The 19,437-nt window shown below is 39.6% G+C and overlaps 1 long non-coding RNA gene across 2 annotated transcripts in view; it reads right to left on the bottom strand.

The window, feature by feature from the left end:
- LOC111551228 overlaps positions 1-19,437 on the bottom strand; it is a 162,694-nt gene that overhangs the window by 125,541 nt on the left and 17,716 nt on the right. Inside the window, exon 4 of one of the 2 annotated variants that reach the window (XR_002734298.1) lies at positions 19,169-19,231. The exons of the other annotated variant lie outside the window; for it this stretch is intronic. This is a non-coding gene — a long non-coding RNA (uncharacterized LOC111551228). The remainder of the gene's footprint in view (positions 1-19,168; positions 19,232-19,437) is intronic. 2 annotated transcript variants of the gene reach the window in all.

Genomic DNA, 19,437 nt, shown 5'->3' with positions numbered 1-19,437 from the left:
AATTCTAATCATCCCTTTGACTAACTCATCACTGAGCATTCCTGCATGTATGAGCATTACATGCATAAATAAACTTCTTCTCCTGTTAATCTTCCTTTGCAGACCCCAGTAACAAAACTTAAGAGTTTTGAAGAGAAATTTTTTCTCACCTACAATGCCATCCCTGTGAACTACCTAGGCCAGGAACAACACTGTAAGAATGACCTTACTATTTAAGCCATTTGAGTTGAAGATTTCTGTTGCTTACAGCCAAGCGCATTCTAACTAATTGAGCATTGTGTCTGAGTTGCCTATTGAACAGCTAAAGGAGTGATCAAGGAAGCAAATAGACATAAATCTGGATTTGGGGGAAGAGGCAGGGGATAGAGATTTGGAGGTCATTGGCATAGATTCTATTTAAAGTCACATGATTGGATGAAATCACTTAGTAAATGTATGTAGGAGGTAAATAGGGCAGAGAAGAGTGCAGAGGACGAAGTCTTGAGGAACTCTAATATTTAGAGATTAAGCAAGGTAAAATGAGACATCAAAGGAGACTGAGAAGTAATCTATGAAGCAGGAGGAAAACAAAGAGACTGTGGTGTTATGGAAGCCTAAAAGAGAAGGAAGATACTTCAAGAGAGAAGGTGAGTTGAACTGTGTTGGATACATCTGAGAAGTCAGGCTTTGCAGCATTTTTATACCTGTAGAGCTTCCTGTCTTGCCAGAACCAGCACCTTTGCCCTCTAAGCTCCAAGTTATGGAACTTTCTTTTCCTCTGTCTCACATCTCCTGGCCATGCTCTCCTTTGCCTCTGTGGTTTCACCTACATTGTAATCTAAAAAATTCCTCTGTATATTTCCCTTCTCCAACTCCTACTGCTCCTCCAGGTCTCAGCTTAGATGTCACTTCTCCAGATCTGTTTGAGGGGCTCCATCCATACGCTTCCAAAGAATCCTGCTCTTCCCTTGTCAAAGCACCTACTGGATGATAACTCCTCTATTCCCCATTTGACTGTAAGTTCTGTGAGGCCAAGCCCAGGCAATGTGCAGATTTTATCCTCTGTTATCTTTAGTGTGTGGCATAGTGCTGATAGATGCTAAAATACATATACACAAACACATTTTTAGAGTAAATGAATGAGAACACAAATGCCAAATCCACCTCCACTATGCTGCCTGGCTAACCCAACTAGTTAGCCAAGACTCAACCCTTATTGGGAATTCTCCTCCCAGTATTATACCATTTTCATGGTCAATAAAATTTCATCCATTTGAAATAAATGGAGGGAAGCCTGCTGTGAATTACTGAGAAACTGTACCATTTTAAAAGAAGTTTTGGTGCTTTCAGGTAAGCCCTAAAAAATATCTTTCCTGTCTGAACAAATACTTTGTAATTTGTTCACTCATTATTTGCCTTCAAATGATGTTAAAATATCTTTAAAGGTGATGAAACCCCTTTCTTAAGTAAATGGAGCAACAATCCTGAATATGAGTTTATACTACTTCTTTGTTTAGCAAATTCTACTTGCTACATATAAATAAAGCAAAGGTAAATTTTAATCTAACCTCAGGGGAAAAAAAATGTTGAATTGTTTGAATCCCTTTCAGGATTCTGAAGGTCCTTGTACTTTAGGAAAGATAAATATAAGTGAGAAGTGGAGGGTGAGGAGGGTCCCAGAGTTGCATTATTTTGAAACTCTATGTCTTTTGATATATAATACCAAAGTAGTGAGTCTGATTTGTAGATATTAAAGTACTATCTTTAGAAGTAGGAAGTCAGCAATGGCATATATATTCCTTCCCTTCCTCCCTGAAGATTGCACACACATCTTTTTAAAGATGCAAAAATGATTTAGAAATATAGACAGAAGCTAGCTTTTTTTTGGGCATTGCATTTCTAGGTTTTCCTAAACTTTAAAATGTGTTAGGGAAAAAAATTTCTTAACAAGTTTCCAACTCTTCATTGATGTTAACCCTTCAAAGGTGGCTTTCTTCTTTTTTTTGAAATATAGTGTATTTAGGTAAAAGATGACTTGTGATATAAACCCAGAGTTCTAGTTCAGGGGACAGGATACAGGAAAGGTGCTCAGCACCCATAGGGCTCCAGTTTTCTCTGTGTAGCTGGATTAGTGGCTATTATCCCCAAGCCTGCCTGAGTGAGGCCTGGAGACATGTGACAAACAAGCTGATTGCAGCCCTTGCTGACACAGACTGTATGAACAATAACACTCCAACAGACCCATTCAGCCTACTCCTCTCTCTAACTCTGGGTGTGTCAAGCGGAAAAATGATTCCAAGAGACAGCACAGACAATACCTCTGGCTTCAAGAATCAATGCCAGGAGCCAATTCCTAAAAATAATTGAGTAGAGTAATTGGGTAAGGACAGATGCTAGGAAAGAAATAGTAAACTTCGATTATTATTTTATTTTAAGCACAACCCCAAAGCTACATTATTGTGGACCCCTTTTAGCCCTTGACATAAATGCAGATTTGTGAATATTTTCTATTGTGTGATTGAGTTCTTGTGATATTAAATAATGAAACAAATATGACCCAAAGAGTTGAAGAGATTATCTAGAGTCAGTAATTCCCAAAAGGAAAGAGTACAATGGGCTCCTTAATGCTATGGGCTTTTCAGGTGTGGCTTCTTTCTTCAGATTTACTGATAATGGTCCCCAGAGAAAATATCCTGGCAAAAGCCCCCTTTTAACAAATATTTCTCAATTTGGCCACCGGTCAGTTCTCTAAAGTAGCTGTAGCCTGCAGGCCCTATAATCCAAAAAGAGGCTTCAATTTTGTTACAATGCAGAGTTTGAAGGTAGGCACAATGCCACGCTTGAGTTGAGAAAGTGTGAAGGCTGTGGGGGCTACAATCTGAAGGGTTTGCTGGGAATGTGTGTAGGTGAAGACTGTATCTTAAATGCCTGGCAGTTCTTGGCAAGAGTCAAGCCAGCCCCATAAGAGGAGGATCCCTCTGGGACTCTCTCCAGCACAGTCTGAGGCAACAAGGCACACACTGTGGTCCTGGCTATAACACACTGGTAGAGTTTCCTTTACTTGTCCCAGGGGGATGCAAAAGACCTCAGCAATCCTCGGGCACCTGCAGGCTACCAGTGTGCACATACACACACGTGTGCACATACACCAGCCTTTAGCGTGCACTGACTCAGGTTGGTAAAAGCAGTAATCCTTGCTCTCCTCTGTGCTGGGGACCTCTCCTCCCTTCTCACTGGGCCCACAGGTTGAGGAGATTATTATGCTTATTTTGATTTTGCTCGTTTCTAGTGAGTCAGGCTTCTCTAGAAAGAAGTGCAGTTAATTTTCCCTTCAGAAATAGAACACTGGTCTTTAGTTAGAGTGCTTTCACGCATGTCTCCAGAATTGACTTGCTTTCATAGTTGCAATACTTGGAGCCTCAGTTTCTTAATCTGTGGAGTGGGATTGCAGTGACCTACTCACAGAATTGTTATGAAGACTGAATGAGAAGAAACAGTATATGTGATAGTGCTTTGGAAGCTGAAATGGACTTAACATCAAATAATAGTCATTAATAAGATCTATTCATCAATAGTCAAGTTTACTCATTGATATCAGAAGAGAATTCTGAGAATGTGCTCTGTTAGCCATTTTCTAGCTGTGTGAACTTCTAAGCAAGTTAATTAACTTCTTAGAGGCTTAATTGTCTTATTTATGGAATTAGAAAAATAATACCTATTTTTACAAAGCTATTGCAGGAATTGTATTTTATTTATTATTATCATTATTATCATTATTTTGAGACAGACTCTCACTCTGTCACCCAGGCTGGAGTGCAGTGGTACAATTTTGGCTCACTGCAACCTCCACCCTCCTAGGTTCAAATGATGCTTCTGCCTCAGCCTCCCGAGTAGCTGGGAGTAGAAACATGCACCAACCACCACGTCCAGCCAATTTTTGTATTTTTAGTAGATAGGGTTTTGCCATGTTGGCCAAGCTGGTCTTGAACTCCTGACCTCAGCTGATCCACCCGCCTCAGCCTCCCAAAGTGCTGGGATTACAAGCATGAGCCACTGTGCTCAGCTTGTTGCAGGAATTTTAAATAACCCATATTACACTTAGCACAGTGCTGACACATAGTAGATGGTTTAAAATGGTAGTTATAGCTGTTGTGTTAACAAATGTTGCATACATTTGTAGAAAGAGAATGCTTCATTCTTCCCTAACTTGCTAAAGTGTTCTTTCTTGCTCAAGAACTAAATGCCTACCTCAGTTACTGTTAAGAGTGTGCATCAGTGTGGTTCACTAGATGGATGACCAGGGCATGACAATACATAAGCCATGGACTGAACTTTGAATGCATTGCTTGAATTCATATGAGGATTATTATTTTAATGCTCATTATTTCAATGCCCTTTTTTAGCTTCTGTTTATTCCTTTGCATTACTCAAAATGCCTTATTAAAAATGTAAAGGGATAAAAGAAAGCTAAAAAACAAAGCAAATCAAAGCAACTAAGTTTAACTATTATGCAGTTCGATAAATTTTCTATCAGTTTAGTTAAGGGTTGGCATCTTTATTAACTAATGAGAATGGGAAAAAGAACATATTGAGGCCTAACAAGTAATCAATCATAACTTTCACATTTTAATTTAATGTAATAAAAAATGAGATAGTGTTCAGAGCCACATTCTGGTCGGTTTAGAGAGGGAGAAAGGAGGAAAAGCAAGATGATGGAGTAAGAGTTTCCATCATTGCCCCTCCCAACCCATCCCCGCAAGGACACTGAGTTAATAACTATCTACACAGAAAAAACACCTTCATGAGAACTACAAATCGGGTGAGCATTCATAGTATCTGGTTTTAACTTCGTATCACTGAAAGAGGCACTGAAGAGATAGAAAAAACAGTCCTGAATTGCTGACACCACCCCTACCCCACCCCTGGCTGCGGCAGGGTGGTGCAGAGTGTCTCTGGGAGCTGGGGGAGGGAGAACACAGAAATTGAGGCACTCAACTCAGGGCTGTTCTGTTAGAGCAAAAAGGAAAACCGGACCAAACTCAGTCGATGCCTGCCAACGGAGGGAGCATTTAAATCAGGCCTAGCAAGAGGGGAATCACTGATCCTAGCGGTCTGAACTGAGTGCCTGCAAACCTCACCACAGAAGGCTACAGCAGTCTCCAAGTAAACATGAAAGGCAGTCTAGGCCATAAGGTCTGCAACTCTTAGGAGAGGCCTAATGCTGAACTTGGCCCGGAGACAGTGGACTCGGAGTGCATACTGAGATATCAGCTGGGGCAGCCAAGGGAGTGTGGCATCACCCCTCCCCTAATCCCATACTGCTCAGCTCGGGGCTCCAAAAGAGACTCCTTCCCCTGCTTGAAGAGAAGAGAGGAAAGAGTAGGAGAGACAGTCTTGTATCTTAGACACCAGCGCAGCTACAGCAGGATAGGGCACCAGACAGAGCTGTGAGGCCCCTGTTCCAGACCCTCGCTCCCGGAGAACATTTCTAGACACACCCTGGGTCAGAAGGGAACCTGCTGTCTTGTAGAAAAGACCCAGTCCTGGCAGCATCAGTCACCTGCTAACTGAAGAGCCCTTGGACCCTGAACAACCAGTAGTGATACCTGAGTACTACATCGAGGGCCTTGGATGAGTCTCTGAGACATGCTGGCTTAGCTCTGAGACAGCATGGTAACAGAGGGGTAGAGCACCAAGCAGGCCCTCAGGGTCCCTGATTCTAGGACTTGACCCTTTGCTGGCATTTTTGGACCTGCCCTGGGCCAGAGGGGAGCCCATTGCCCTAAAGGGTGAGTCACAAGTCAGGCAGCATTCACCACAAGCTGATTTAAGAGACTTTGGGCCTTAAGGGAACATGGGCAATAGTCTGGCAGTACTCTTCGTGGTTTGGGTTGGGGGTGACTATGGGATGAGGTCCCTCTGTCTGTGGAAAGGGAAGGGAAGAGTGGGAAGGACTACATCTTGTGGTTTGAGTGCCAGCTCAGCTGCAATACAATAGATTACCAGGTAGACTTCTAAAGTTTTTGACTCCAGTCCCTGACCCCTGGACAGTACCTCTGGACCCATCCAGGGCTTGGGGGACCTCACCACTCTAAAAGGAAGGACACAGGCCTGGCTGGCTTTGCCGCCTGCTGATTATAGATCTCCAGGACCTTGAGCAAACATAGGCAGTAGCCAGGTGTGGTTATAGCAGGCCTTGGGCAAGACCCAGTGCTGTGCTGCCTTCAGGTCTCACCCAGTGCAGTCATAGTGGTTGTGGCCACAGGGGGCTTGTATCACTCCACCCACAGCTTTAGGTGGCTCAGAACAGAGAGAGACTCTGTTTGTTTGGGAGAAAGTAAGGGAAGAGGACAAGAGTCTGCCTGGTAATCCAGAAGATTCTCCCATATCTTGTCCAAGACCATCAAGGTGGTACTTCTACAAGTCTGCAAGAACCACAGTGTTACTGGGCTTGGGGTGTCACCTAAAGTACATACAGCTTAGATCACAATAGCCAACTCCTCTCAAATATCTGGAAAGTCTTCCCAAGAAGGATTGTTTGCAAATAAGCCCAGACAGTGAAGGCTACTGTAAATACCTAACTCCTCGATGCCTAGATACCGTAGAACATCTGCTAGCATAAACACCATCCAGGAAAACATGACCTCACCAAATGAACTAAATAAGGTGTTAGGGACCAATCCTGGAGAAACAGAGATAGTGACATTTCAGACAGAGAATTCAAAATAGCTGTGCTGGCCAGGTGTGGGTTCTCATGCCTATAATCTCAGCACTTTGGGAGGCTAAAGTGTTAGCATCACTTGAGCCCAGGAGTTCGAGGCCAGCCTAGTAAACATAGTGAAACCCCCATTTCTATATAATTAAAACTTTTTAAATAAAAAAGATTGCTATATTGAGGAAACTCAAAGAAATTCAACACAGAGAAGGAATTTGGGATTCTATCAGATAAATTTAACAAAGAGATTTAAATAATTAAAAAGAATCATGCAGAAATTCTGGAGCTGAAAAATGCAATGGGCATACTGAAGAATGCATCAGAGTTCTTTAATAGCAAAATGGATCAAGCAGAAGAAATAATTAGTGAGCTTAAAGACAGGCTATTTGAAAACAAAAAGAGGAGACAAAAGAAGAAAAGGATGAAAAACAATGAAATGCACTGACACAATCTAGAAATTTGCCTCAGAAGGGCAAATTTAAGAGTTGTTGGCCTTAAACAGGAGGTAGAGAAAGAGACAGGGGTAGAAAGTTTATTCAAAGAGATAATAATAGAGAACTTCCCAAACCCAGGGAAAGATATAAATATCCAAGTACAAGAGGGTTATAGAACACCAAGCAGATTTCACCCAAAGAAGACTACCTCAAGGCATTTAATAATCAAACTCCCAAAGGTTAAGGATAGAGAAAGGATCCTAAAAGCAGCAAGAGAATAGAAACAAATAACTCACAATGGAGCTCTGATACATCTGGCAGCAGACTTTTCAGTGGAAATTTTACAGGCTAGGAGAGAGTAGCATGACATATTTAAAGTGATGAAGGAAACAACAACAACAACAACAACAACAAACTTTTATCCTGTAACAGTATATTTGGCAAAAATATCCTTCAAACATCAAAGAGAAATAGACTTTCCCAGACAACAGTTGAGGGATTTCATCAATACCAGATCTGTTCTACAAGAAATGCTAAAGGGAGTAAATCAATCAGAAAGAAAAGGACATCGATGAGCAATAAATAATCACCTGAAGATACAAAACTCACTAGTAATAGTAAGTACACAGAAAAATGAAGAATATTACAACACTAACTGTGGTATGTAAACTACTCTTATCCTAAGTAGAAAGACTAAATGATGAGCCAATCAAAAATAATAACTACAACAACTTGTCAAGACAGAGTCAGTACAATTAGATACAAATAGAAACAACAAAAAGTTAAGTGGGGGGATGAAATTAAGGCGTAGAATTTTTATTAGTTTTCTTTTCACTTGTTCATTTATGCAAATAGTGTTAAATTCTTATCAGGTTAAAATAATGAGTGATAAGACAGTATTTGCAAGCCTCATAGTAACCCCAAGTCAGAAAACACACCATGAACACACAAAAATTAAAAAACAAGAAATTAAATCATATCACCAGAAAAAGCACTTTCACTAAAGGAAGACAGGAAGCAAAGAGAAAAGGAAGAGAAGACCACAATACAACAAGAAAACAAATAACAAAATGGCAGGAGTAAGTCCTTACCTGTCATAGTAACATTGAGTGTAAATGGACTAAACTCTCCAATCAGAAGACAGACTGAAAAAATCCAGACTGCTCTGTTGCCTACAAGAAACACACTTCACCTATAACGATAGACATAGACTGAAACTAAATGAATGGAAAATGTATTCCACACCAGTGGAAACCAAAAAAGAGCAGGAGCTTCTATACTCATATCAGGCAAAATAGATTTCAAGACAAAAACTAGAAAAAGAGACAAAGAAGGTCACTATATAATGATAAAGGGGTCAATTCAGCAAGAGGATAAAACAATTTTAAAAATATATGCACCCAAAAATGGAGCACCCTGATATATAAAGAAAATAATATTAGAGCTAAAGAGAGATAGGCCAGAATACAATAATAGCTGGAGACTTCAATACCCCACTTTCAGCATTGGACACAGCTTCCAGACAAAAAAATCAACAAAGAAACATGTTACTTTATCTGCACTATAGAACAAATGGATCTAATAGATATTTACAGGAGTTTTCATCCAAGAGCTGTAGAATACACATTCTTTTCCGCAGCACATGGATCATTCTCAGGAGTAGACCATATGCTACATCACAAGAAGTCTTAAAACATTCAAAAAAATGGAAATAATATCAAGCATCTTCTCTGACCACAATGGAATAAAATTGGAAATTAATAACAAGAGGAATTTTGGAAACTCTACAAATACATAGAACTTAAACAATATGCTCCTGAATGACCAGTGGATCAATGAAGAAACTAAGAAGAAAATTTAAAAATTTCTTGAAACAAATGATAGTGGGAGCACAACATGCCTAGCTAGAGCAATCACACAATAGGGAGATATTAAAAGGCATCCAAATTGAGAAGAAAGAAATCAGTTTATCCTGGTTTGCACATGATATGATCTTCTATTTGGAAAAACCTAAAGTCTCCGCAAGAAAACGATTAGAACTGATAAACATTCAGCAAAGTTGGAGGACACAAAATCAACATACAGAAATCAGTAGCATTTTATATACCAACAGTGAACAAGGTGAAAAATATTGTTTTAGTTCTTCCTGGTTTAGTCTTGGGAGGGTGTATATGTCCAGGAATGTATCCATTTCTTGTAGATTTTCTAGTTTATTTGCCTGGAGGTGTTTATAGTATTCTCTGATGGTAGCTTGTATTTCTGTGGGATTGGTGGTGATATCCCCGTTATCATTTTTTATTGTGTCTATTTGATTCTTCTCTCTTTTCTTCTTTATTAGTCTTGCTAGTGGTCTATCAATTTTGTTGATCTTTTCAAAAAACCAGTTCCTGGATTCATTGATTTTTTGAAGGGCTTTTTGTGTCTCTATCTCCTTCAGTTCTGCTCTGATCTTAGTTATTTCTTGCCTTCTGCTAGCTTTTGAATGTGTTTGCTCTTGCTTCTCTAGTTCTTTTAATTGTGATGTTAGGATGTCGATTTCAGATCTTTCCTGCTTTCTCTTGTGGGCACTTAGTGCTATAAATTTCCCTCTACATACCACTTTCAATGTGTCCCAGAGATTCTGGTATGTTGTGTCTTTGTTCTCACTGGTTTCAAAGAACATCTTTATTTCTGCCTTCATTTTGTTATGTACCCAGTAGTTATTCAGGAGCAGCTTGTTCAGTTTCCATGTAGTTGAGTGGTTTTGAGGGCGTTTCTTAATCCTGAGTTCTAGTTTGATTGCACTGTGGTCTGAGAGACAGTTTGTTATAATTTTGTTCTTTCACATTTGCTGAGGAGTGCTTTACTTCCAATTACATGGTCAATTTTGGAATAAGTGTGATGTGGTGCTGAGGAGAATTTATATTCTGTTGATTTGGGATGGAGAGTTCTGTAGATGTCTATTAGGTCTGCTTGATGCAGAGCTGAGTTCAAATCCTGGATATCCTTGTTAAGTTTCTGTCTCGTTGATCTGTCTAATGTTGACAGTGGGGTGTTAAAGTCTCCCATTATTATTGTGTGGGAGTCTAAGTCTCTTTGTAAGTCTCTAAGGACTTGCTTTATGAATCTGGGTGCTCCTGCATTGGGTGCATATATATTTAGGATACTTAGCTCTTCTTGTTGAATTGATCCCTTTACCATTATGTAATGGCCTTCTTTGTCTCTTGATCTTTGTTGGTTTAAAGTCCGTTTTATCAGAGACTAAGATTGCACCCCCTGCCTTCTTTGTTTTCCATTTGCTTGGTAGATCTTCCTCCATCCCGTTATTTTGAGCCTATGTGTGTCTCTGCACGTGAGATGGGTCTCTGAATACAGCACACTGATGGGTCTTGACTCTTTATCCAATTTGCCAGTCTGCATCTTTTAATTGGAGCATTTAGCCCATTTACATTTAAGGTTAATATTGTTATGTGTGAATTTGATCCTGTCATCATGATGCTAGCTGGTTATTTTGCTCATTAATTGAAACAGTTTCTTCATAGCATTGGTGGTCTTTACAATTTATCATGTGAACAGGCAACCTACAGAATGGGAGAAAATTTTTGCAATCTACTCATCTGACAAAGGGCTAATATCCAGAATCTATGAAGAACTCAAACAAACTTACAAGAAAAAAACAAGTAACTCCATCAAAAAGTGGGCAAAGGATATGAACAGACACTTCTCAAAAGAAGACATTTATGCAGCCAACAGACACATGAAAAAATGCTCGTCATCACTGGCCATCAGCGAAATGCAAATCAAAACCACAATGAGATACCATCTCACACCAGTTAGAATTGTGCTCATTAAAAAGTCAGGAAACAACAGGTGCTGGAGAGGATGTGGAGAAATAGGAACACTTTTACACTGTTGGTGGGACTGTAAACTAGTTCAACCATTGTGGAAGACAGTGTGGTGATTCCTCAAGGATCTAGAACTAGAAATACCATTTGACCCAGCCATCCCATTACTGGGTATATACTCAAAGGATTATAAATCATGCTGCTATAAAGACACATGCACATGTATGTTTATTGCGGCACTATTCACAATAGTAAAGACTTGGCACCAACCCAAATGTCCATCAGTGACAGACTGGATTAAGAAAATGTGGCACATATACACCACGGAATACTATGCGGCCATAAAAAAGGATGAGTTCATATCCTTTGTAGGGACATGGATGCAGCTGGAAACCATCATTCTCAGCAAACTATCACAAGGACAAAAAACCAAACACCACATGTTCTCACTCATAGGTGGGAATTGAACAATGAGAACACTTGGACACAGGAAGGGGAACATCACACACCAGGACCTGTCATGGGATGGAGGGATGGGGGAGGGATAACATTAGGAGATATACCTAATGTAAATGATGAGTTAATGGGTACAGCACACCAACATGGCACATGTATAGATATGTAACAAACCTGCACGCTGTGCACATGTACCCTAGAAATTAAAGTATAATAAAAAAAATTTTTTTTAAGTAATCCCATTTACAATAGCCACACATCAAATTAAATACCTAGGAATTAATCAAAGAAGTGAAAGATCTCTATAATGACAAAGGTGCCAAGAACATACACTGGGGAAAAGATAGTCTCTTCAATAAATGGTGCTGGGAAAACTGGATATCCATAGCAGAAGAATGAAACTAGACCCCTATCTCTTACCATATACAAAAATCAAATTGAAACGGATTAACGACTTGAATCTAGACCCTCAAACTATGAAAATACTACAATAAAACATTAGGGAAAATCTCCAGGACATTGGTCTGGGCAAAAATGTCTTGAGCAATATCCCACAAGCACAGGCAATAAAAGCAAAAATGGATGGATGAGATCACATCAAGTGAAAAAGCTTCTGCACAGCAACGGATAGTCAACAAAGTGAAGAGACAACCCACAGAATGGGAGAAAATATTTTCAAACTACCCATCTAACAAGGAATTAATAACTGGAATATATAAAGAGGTCAAACAACTCTATAGGAAACTAACAATTCAATTCAAAAATGGGCAAAATATTTGAATAGACATTTCTCAAAAGAAGACATACAAATGGCAAACAGGTATATGAAAAGGCGCTCAGCATGATTGAAATCAGAGAAATGCAAATTGAAATTACAGTGAAATATCCTCTCACCAAGGTTAAAATGGCTTTCAGACAAAAGAAGCAATAAATGCTGGTGAGGATGTGGAGAAAAGGGAACTCTCGTACACTGTTGGTGAAAGTGTAGATTAGTACAATCATTATGGCGAATGATTTGGAGATTCATTTAAAAACTAAAAATTGAACTACCATGTGATTCAGCAATCCCACTGCTGTGTATATACCCAAAGAAAGGAAATCAGTATATCCAAGAGATATCCACACTCCTATGTTTGTTGCAACACTGTTCACGATAGCTAAGATTTGGAAGCAACCTAAGTGGCCATCAACAGAAGAGTGGATAAAGAAATGTGGTACTTATACACAATGGAGTACTACTCAGCCATAAAAGATCCAGTCATTTGCAATAACATGATGGAACTGGAGATTATTATATTAAGTGAAATGGGACAGGCACAGAAAGACAAACATTGCATGTTCTCACTTATTTGTGGGATTTAAAAAGAAAAAAATTGAACTCCTAAAGATGGAGGATAGAAGGATGGTTACTAGAGGCTGGGAAGGGTAGTAGGGGGTTGTGGGGGAGGTGGGAATGATTAATGGGTACCAAAAAATGGAAAGAATGAATATGCTTCCTATTTGATAGCACAACAGGGTGACTATAGTCAACAATAATTACATATTTTAAAATAGAGTGTAATTGGATTGTTTGTAACACAAAGGATAAACGCTTGAGGGGATGGATACCCCATTCTCCATGCTGTGCTTATTTCACATTTCATTGCCTGTATCAAAACATTTTATGTACCCCATAAATATATACACCTATTATGTACCCACAAAAAGTAAAATAAAAAATTTTAACTTTTTAAAAAGTGGTGGGGAGAAGAGAGAGGTCAGAAAAAAAAAATGGAAGATGTTAAGGGAAATAAGGTAAAAGCAAAATCCCCATTATAAGAACTTGTGAAATATAGCCATATTACAGATTTTAACCACAAGCTTAAGCAAGAATCACTTCTCTTGGCACGCTCGCCACAGGAATAACTTGAGGCAGACATTTCCCAACTATACAGCTACACAAGTACCTAGATGAAAGGAGTTATGTACATATCTGCTGTCACCGAGTACCCAAAATAAGCTCAAGGATCCTGGAACCAGAGTCAGCCGTATCTGGGCTCATACTACATTCAATTCTATTCCTCAAAGAAAAGGGCTCTGGTTTTAACGTTAATAGCAGAAGGAAAGGAGAGCAGGAATTAAAGTTGCAATTGGGTTAACAAAAATTCTGCATGTCTCATCATTCTCTATAGTAAGGGTCTATCTCTCACTCTCTGTCACACACACACACACACACACAAAGGTAACACTCTTGATAAGATTGCAGGATTGTCCTATTTATGTGCCATTTTTGTAAGCCCAGGTAACATAGCAACATAGGGACAGAACGTGTTGGACAGTTGGTCATCAGCTATAATTTTATCAAAGGGTGAGGTGCTATCAAGCTTTGTCCTAGAACCTGTGACCCAATGCTCAGCTCAAGTGTTTCTATTTTAATAACGCTGAATAGAGCTTTCTTACTTGACACATTGCAAACAAACACATTGAGAAGACAAAACAAACAAACAAACAAAAAGCACTGGAGAGACTACAAGTAGATTTCACCTCCCAGGCCAACCCTGATCACTCTGAATCTTGTGTTGAGAATGGTTCTGAGACCATTTCCAAGTTTAGAAGTGGTGTGATCTATAAGAAATGCCTATAGAGGGCCCTGAAAGCAGGAACAGTGGGACACAGATCATGTATCTGTCATCTTTAAGCTACAGATGCATTAAACAGACACACATGAAACATACATAAAATCACAAAAGTATAACATCAGTGTTACTGTCACCTAAGAATTGATGCCATCTGTAGTATGTTGTTCTTTGGTTATCAGTTGCTCCTTGAACCACACACCTGCCCTGCATCCAGAAAGGTATTGCCTATAGGATTCTCTCACAGTAGGCCTGCATTAATTTGTTTCTGTACTATCTGGTTTGGCTGATGTTGCTATACTGTTTTTTAATACCTGGGGTCTTTGTATTTGCATAATACCTGGGGTCTTTGTATTTGCATAATCTTGCCTGAATTATAACTGCTGGGTTGAAGAAACATCTCTGGCTAACTAGAACAACCAATATCTTGTTTAAAATTTTCACATACTTTGCATTTGTTATCTTTCATTTACCATCACTTGGCTCAGTTTATTCTATGCAATCTTAACCCACTAAGCTATGCCAACCTGTGCCCATTCCTGTGCTTGCTGTGTATGCATCCATTTCTCAAGGTAGCAGTTTGGCACCTGCCCCCTTAAAATAAGTCCAAGGTCTTAGAGTCCTTTAAGATCACAAACTTGCGCAGACAACTGCCAAGTCATTGACATTTCTAACTTTGGAACATTGGCCACCTGGCTGTGATAATCACAGCAGCCATACAGGCCACTGATTCCTCTCTGTGTCTTACTGTTCCAGCTCTGCCTCTGAGGAGGGGCCACCCCCCAACGTGGGGCAGGGAAAATGAACTTCTAGACAAATGGCCTATAGATGTCCTTAATAAACTGACCCATTTCAAAGCTTTCCCCTCTTAATTAAAATAATTGCGACCTGTGCAGAAAAACTCCCTTTGGACCTTCAAGTTCTTTTTAGGCTCTTGCTTTCCTTTGGGTGGATAATGGACTACAGCTTCAACTTCCCTTTAGGGCTCTCACAAGTGAAGGGAGACAAAATGGAGACAGGAAAGGAATTTGACAGGTGGTGAAAATGCCTCCCCTTGTGCCAAAATCATGCCTGCCTTCATCTACTGTATCTCTGGTCTCAGGCACCAACCATATCCTGCCCTGCACACATAGGAGGCCCAGAGGCGGCAGAAAGCCTTCATCGCAGCAGGTAGAAAGCAGATGGAGCTGCCCCTTTATATAGGTATAGCTACTTAGGTACTCTTTTTCAGCCTGTTTCTGGGTGTTCTATTATAAAAAGAAAATGACAGCAACCATGTGATGAGCCATCACTGCTATCACAAGAAAAGGCAAATAATTCAGAGAACTTTGTGAACACAAAATAGATTATCAAGTAAAACTTAAGAATACAACTAATACATCTCTAGCCATTTGGTGGGTATCCTAGAAGGCAGCTCCTGGACTCTCACATAAGAAAGAGATTGACAAGCCATAGTTGGAGTTGAGAGATTAACCATCTCTCAACTAATCTCATACATAATCAGCTAATCTCATACATAGAAAAAAAGTATGTTTCTTATGTTAAATAACTTGTTTTATTGCCTGCCATGGGGGAAAAATAATATTTTATGTTTCTTTCAATTTTTAGCCACTTTTGATAAGTACACAGTCTTAAATTCCCATGATTGGGTTAAACTATTATAAATAGGCCTCAGAAAATCCACTCTGACTTTTAGATCCCAGCACTGACATTCAGAAATTTCCTTTCTCCTTTCTGAAATGTTTTTTAAAAATTGCTTTCTCAGTTTCTGAGTTAGAGTTTCTCTTTTACATAATTTCTAGGACAAGTGATGGAATGTTTGTAAGACAAAGAAGAATGCAAGATTGTTCTGTCAAACTGAACAGAAGCCCTAGAATAAATATCTACTGGTGACCTTAGAGCCAGTCAATAATCCCAGGCACTAGGAAGGAGCAAATATAAATGTGATAATCTTAGAAAATGGTATTCTAAAAACTGGTCTATTTAAATTTGTTTGCAGTATGCTTATTCGTGCTTAGGTCATGCATCTTATTCAAGTCACAAGCAAATAAATACATAATGCTCATCAGATCTCCAAGAGATGGGTCTGTGTAGCACTTGTCCTCTCAGAGGAGGTAGTTGTAGGCTTGTTGGAAGAATAATTTGCCTTATATTATGGAAATAGTTTATTCAGCACATTGTTCCTATGAGAAGAAATAAAATAAAAATACTCGCTTATTGTAACCTGGTTCTAACGAGCCTTAACCTTTAAGGGAAGAGTGTTATCTGCAAAAGACACAACTATCAAACCAGAATTCATAACCTGAAACTTGAATTTTAATAAAAAGGGAGTATGCTACTTCTCTAAATTGGGAATGAACATGAGTTTTCTTTTTTTCTTTTTTTGAGACAAGGTCTCACTCTGTCATCCACGCTGGAGTGCAGTGGTGTGATCTTGGCTCACTGCAACCCCCACCTCCTGGGTTCAAGTGATTCTCAAGCCTCAGCCTCCCAAGTAGCTGGGATTACAGGTGTGTGCCACCATGCCTGGCTAATTTTTGTATTTTTTGTAGAGACAGGGTTTCGCCATGTTGACCACGCTTGTCTCAAACTCCTGACCACCTCAAGTGATCCGCCTGCCTTGGCCTCCCAAAGTGCTGGAATTACAGGCATAAGCCACTGCGCCCAGCCCATGATATTTCTTTTTAGGGAGTACACTTTTATTGCTTCCATTGGATAATCGTCTAGGAAACTCTGCAGTTGACATTCATATGCATGGACTATGTGCAGAGGTAAAATTCCATCCTTTATTCCTGAACCCAAGGTCACAGTGACAGCATTTAATCCTTCTAAGTGTTTGGCACTAGGTTGCTGATTTATTTGACTTAAGCTGTGTTTGTGTGTGTGACAGCTGAATGCATAGATTGTAAGCTCCCTACAGGCAAGATATAATTCACATGGTACAATTCAGAGGTGTTTACTATTTTTGATAATGATAATTATACGTCTTCAATATTCTACCATGTACTTTCATCAAAAGCTTTGGAAGAGTTGTCATAATATGGTATTAAATCTTCAAAAGACTTGGCTTTCTTTTCATTTCAACAAATATTACTAGAAAAATCCTCAAGGCCAGACAATGGGACAAGCCCCCAATTTAGTAGTAATGACAGGAAAATATTTATTGGGGATGATAAAAAATAATTTCCATAGGCCCATTATAGTAAAGAGCCCAAGACTGGTATGAAGAAAGCATGAATAGAGTTTTGCAATGAAACTAAACTACAGGTAAAACTCCAGGTTGGAATATAAACATTCTTTCTTGTATCTGAAATGAGGGTAAGATTAAAGAAAGACTGGGCATTGAGTTTCTGTTCTTCTTTAGCATACTACAGTATAAGGCAAGAAACATTTACATACATATGCAAAAAAGGAAAGGGGATTCTAACTGCAGACTCCCTGGCATCTAAATCTCAGATATTGTTGGATCAATAGGAACCCATCGATACCATCAGACCTATGAGCATAGATATTATTGCTTCCAAGACCTACCGATGTCACAGCTTGTGAGGTGTGTGACTGTGCACTTTCTAAGTACAGGCTGCCCTCTTACTGCCATCTTACCCAACAAGGCTCATTGGTAAGATGGCAAACACAGGAGGCCAATAAATCTCTGCAAAATAAGATCTAGATTTTTATCTCAACTGTCCTATGACTCTGCGTGACTTGAAGAAACTGGGTAGTATATTCTGTTGGGAAGATTTCCAGATAGAAAGAACAAGCCAAACAAAATAAATATTGACCTTCCTTTCAAGAACCTTTTTTTTTTTTAAGTATTCACTTGAAAAAACACCAAGGCATCCTTCCTCTACTCTCTCCATTCCTACTCCAACCATAGCAATTGCCTGTCTACAGAAATAACTCTTAAGAAGTGGTTGGGAAATGAATGTGATGCCTGCCATCCTGGGCTGGTGCTCACTGACTCCCCATAGCCTGGAAAGTCTTGGTCCTCATAAATTTCATGTGCTGTGTCCTTGCCGCCATGCCAATGTTCTATTTTAAAGTCTACCACTCTGTCCCTATGTAATAGAGTCATTAATTATCCCATGTTCACACTAGTTATCATTACTGGGGTCTGACTTTCAGGTCTGACTTAGCATTTCATCTAGTAACAGCATTTTAGGTATTAAACTTTCTTAGATTTACATTCAAATGGCAATATTACTATGTACTCAAAATGCAATGCAAGTAAGTCCAACTTTTAACAAATAATACTGTTACTTAGAAAATCAAGAAATAAACATTTTAACAGCTGAAATTTTGTCTGTTACAGATTTTTTAATAGGAAGAAAACTATTAAAAAATAAGGATGTAAAAGTTGCAGAACCTTTTTATCATTATACAACCCTTTGATTTCTTAGATGTGAAAACTTTCATAGTAATAATACAGTATTTAATAAAAATGGAGAACCCAAATCCCTATACACTGTTATCAATGAGCCTGTGATTCTTGTGTGAATGAGTGAAAACCACTCTGTATTTGGAGATCTTTCTGCCAGGGTTGCTTATTTCTCTTCTCATCTGAGGTCTGGTCATTGACGGAATAGATGAGACTGCCCAACTATGGCCACAGGGTAGGATTCCCCTGCAGAATAAAGAGAACTTGTGGACCTGAAGAACAGCGTTCCTCCTAGATCAAGCCTCACTGGAAAATTCCACTTTAATCCATGATCAGAGGGAAAAACTGGAGCCAGCCCTGTCTGAAAGTCTAGCAGTTCCTAACCAGTGCTGAGCCTGTGCAACTCATAGTCTAGTAGGAGGTCGCTGTGGCATCAGCTGACAAGTCGAGTCTTGCTTAAAACAAATTCTGTCCGAGCCATGCTGATTTCTTGGTTCTTCCAGGACTTGGGGAAGACTTCAGAGAAAAGGCAAAAATACCGAGCATGAAATTATTCTGAAGACATGGAATGCGTGGAGAGAGTCCCTACTGCCCACTCCCGAAGCAGGAACTCTTGGCTTTTCAATTTCGTATTCTCCATCCAAAGAAATTCCCAAGGAGGCACCACACTCCCAGTTTTCCCTTTTTCCTTGCATTCCCAACAGCTACACAGAACTAAGAAAAGGCTCTCATTGTGAAGGTGGAAGAGAAGATCTTGAAATACTCACCATCGTGTTTTCTTTTCAGCACTTCCTGCCCTTTCCCCTAGTGGGCAGAAGGATCCACTTGGTCTGAAGAAGAATTAGAGTTGTTATGACTGGAAGGCCGAGGGAAAGGAAAAGTTATTGTTCTGAAGTTTTGTTTCCACCCAGGCTCAGGACGAAAGGCAGATCAGACAGTTTCTGCTCAAAGATTTGTGGGCGGCCACTAGCAGGAGGCCTGCTGTGAGTCTAGCTGGCTCCTGTCACGAGCACACGACTCTGCCCCCTCACTCATT

This window comes from Piliocolobus tephrosceles, chromosome 10, assembly GCF_002776525.5.
Source record: "Piliocolobus tephrosceles isolate RC106 chromosome 10, ASM277652v3, whole genome shotgun sequence".
Classification (NCBI taxonomy): domain Eukaryota; kingdom Metazoa; phylum Chordata; class Mammalia; order Primates; family Cercopithecidae; genus Piliocolobus; species Piliocolobus tephrosceles.
The sequence above is the reverse complement of the archived record's forward strand: the minus strand, read 5'-3'. Positions and strand labels throughout refer to the sequence as shown.